Consider the following 3,449-nt stretch of genomic DNA (forward strand, 5'->3'; position numbering starts at 1 on the left):
CATTTTTCTAAATTTTCAGAAATAAAAACCAATTTGTATTTGCACATTTCAGTAAACCTAAGACTACTTTATTGTTAAATATGTTTGATTTGTAAATTGTATAATAAATTAATAATCTATATATTTTTATTAGTTCTGTTGCAAGCCTAATTTAAAGGGGCCTTTTCACAGATTTTGGCATTTTTAACTTATTCATTAAATGCTTTATATCGATAAATGTAAACATTGGATCGTAAAAGCTCCAGTAAAAAAATCAAGAATAAAATTAAAAAAAGGAAAAAAACATTGCCCGGACCAGGTTTCGAACCAGTGACCCCTGGAGTCCTGCCAGAGTCCTGAAGTAAAAACGCTTTAGCCTACTGAGCTATTCCGCCGAGTACACATATTTGACGTATTTTATACCTTATATAAGCAATCTTCGTAGTTTCACAAAATTTAACGACAAAAACAGAACTCTCCAAATTATTCAATCGTTTCGCGTTGCAACGCTTTATAATTTTTAGGTTTTAAAATCGTCAAAAGATGCATATAATGGCTATATTAGACCATGGTAAATGTTCAGTATTACTGTTTCCTCACAAATATCATAACTAAAACGAAAATTTGCGAATATGAAACAACTTTTTTCAATTTTGTCAATTTACCAAAGCGTGAAAAGATCCCTTTAAGTTAAATATGTTTGATTTGTAAATTGTATAATAATCCATATATTTTTATTAGTTCTGTTGCAAGCCTAACTTGTTGTGTTTTTAAAATACATAAAAATCATATTGTTGACAACTATAATATTATTTAAGATCATTATTAAGCAAAAGTAAGTCCCCCAAATCAAATCAAATCAAATCAATATTTATTTATTGTCGGTATGGTATACAAACATTATAACTTAAGCTATGAATAGCTTTTGACCGACAGCTTACCCCGGCCAGCTAAACCGGTAGAGTGCTGATCTCTGACTCGCTCATGGGTTGGTAAGTTTAAGCCTCAACTCGGGTTCATCTCTTAGAAATAATTACATCTTAGGCTACCCTGTCTGTAACCCAAATTGCAGTCGAGGGTCACCGACATACATGTATCAAATACAATGTATGTGCTTATGTTAACATTTCCTGAAGATTCAACCACTGAGCAGGATAACTAAGTTAACCCCATATTATTAATGAAAAAAATTAAATATACTATTAGATGTATCAAACAGACAAACCAACTAGTACCTACTAGTACTTTCATAAGGAACATCATCCATTAACCATCTATACTTCCAGGTCTTTTGGCTCTGCTACATCAACAGGAATTAGCGTTGGGTTCATGTTTTCTGTGTTAATCATAGGGATTACAATTTATAATATTTCATCCCAACAACAAAATCTTTATAATGATAGTATTCATTTTACAGTCAGGTTTTACTTCTATTAGGTTAAAAACTAAATAGTGAATCAGTTTTTGAGATGAGCTTGTACCAAACACACACACACAAGCTCCTGTAAATTTTATACACACTTTAATGAGCAAGTATTTGGACTGTTACAGTTATTGCTTGTTGGAATGTCTCAGACTAACCAGGATATACAAGCAGTCTTCACTTTAGCATTTTTGAACAACTAGCCTGAATCTTTATGCATTAATAGAACAGATTAAAATACCCACTAGCCCGACTATATGAATCAGGAAATTTCAATAGCCCAAATTTAATACATTTCACTAGCCCCGGGCTGTTGGGCTAGGGGTTAGCGTCAAGACTGTAAAAGCAATAACAATTCTTCAAACATTGATACTTGTCTTGTTTTGAACAAATCTGCCATGACGGGTAGTTAATGGGGATAGCCCAACAAACAACCATTTAAGGATGACTGTGATACTGCTGAAAGTTTCACCAATATGGATATTTAGCCAATGGACATTTGACCAGGGACACTTTATTTAATTCGAAGTAAATGTTTTCTTAGTAGTGTTAATAGTCATGTCAACACATCACATGTTATGTTAAATGACTACATGACAACATTGGATGTGTAGCAACTTAAACCACCATCCATTTTATTATATTTCTGAATGTGTAGGATATTTTTTAATGTAAGGGTATGAAGTAGACACACATCTGAAGTATCTTTATTTTATTTTTTTCAAAGAAGATAGTTATGTAACTGTGGTGATGTATAATATTAATTGCAAGAGTTAATAACATTCCAGGTGTAGAATTCTTGAGCTTCATGCAGAATGAGATACAGTATTCCAGTTTCTGACTTCTGTTGACACTGTGATGTTCCTGAAAAAAAGGTTTCTATAAGTCATAACAATAAACCATTCAATAACATTTAAAGACAGCATAGTTATCTGTTTTAAAATAATTGTTCTTTTCAAAGAAAAGTATTTTACCAAAGGTAATCAAACTTCTAATTTGCCCAAACTTAACAAATAATATATTTTTCCATACCCCACCCGCTTTTGGCATGTTTCGTTTTTACCTACTTTAAACACAATAAAATCAAAATAAAGCATAAACATGAACTACAATTAAATCAAAGATACTAAGCTAATAACAAATTACAAAAAAATCATACCATATAAGTTATATCTGCAAATTATTGGGAAATTATAATTGCATCAACACAGAACTCTATGCAGACGCACTGCAGTAGATGATCGAGTACCCCCCCCCCCCCCCCGACCTCACTTAATCCACTCAGAGATGTCTCCCTTAAAATAATGTCGAAAAGGTCAATATATAACTGTAATTTATACTGTACGGCATGGTATTTTACAAGCGCATGCTATTACCGGTAGTCGTTGATACAATTGACGCTATTTTCGGACACTTTAATTTTCGACTCTAAGTTTTCGGACACCTGAATTTTGTGAATATTTTTCAAACCTATGTTTTCGGACACGAAAAAAAATCATTATTTTTAAGTGTCCGAAAACATAGAGTTATTACGTCATTATGTATTTCTTGAAGGTATCCAGCTCATCTTCTTCTAAACTTGTCCAATTTTTAAAATTAGTATGTGCCTGCAGGCCATTTACATTCAAATTATTTCCCTTTTACTGTATTCTTTCTGATATACCCATGGTGAAGTTCGGATAGATATGTAAGATACTTTAGCAAATTTGTAAGATACGTGAACTACAATATCAAAAACACAAGGCCTTATACTATATTTACATTATTTCATATCAAATATTTGTTGCCAAAAATTTTTAACGTATCTTACCGCAGTATACAGGACACTCATCAAATACGTTATGTGAAAATTATAAGCATGCTTTCAGAGTCAATTACATATTTTAATGTTTTCCTGTTATGTTTTCTTCAGTTCACAAATAAAAACCCTCTCGAAATCACCAGTTAATTATATTTTGTGTCCCTTACCCTATATCACCCGTGCCTGAGACATTAGAAATATTACATTTTAGAGGTGTATGTAGTAAAATATCAACTTATATGCCTT

At 32.0% G+C, this 3,449-nt stretch overlaps 1 long non-coding RNA gene across 1 annotated transcript; it reads right to left on the reverse strand.

Moving 5' to 3' along the window:
• Nucleotides 1–2,099: 2,099 nt before the first annotated feature.
• Nucleotides 2,100–2,665, reverse strand: LOC127841174 (uncharacterized). Its single transcript, XR_008030746.1, has 2 exons — nucleotides 2,562–2,665; nucleotides 2,100–2,266 (listed from the first exon to the last, which is right to left on the reverse strand). It is a non-coding gene; the product is annotated as an uncharacterized LOC127841174 (long non-coding RNA).
• Between the last annotated feature and the right edge of the window lie 784 nt (nucleotides 2,666–3,449).

The sequence above is a fragment of the Dreissena polymorpha genome, chromosome 8, assembly GCF_020536995.1.
Source record: "Dreissena polymorpha isolate Duluth1 chromosome 8, UMN_Dpol_1.0, whole genome shotgun sequence".
Lineage (NCBI taxonomy): Eukaryota > Metazoa > Mollusca > Bivalvia > Myida > Dreissenidae > Dreissena > Dreissena polymorpha.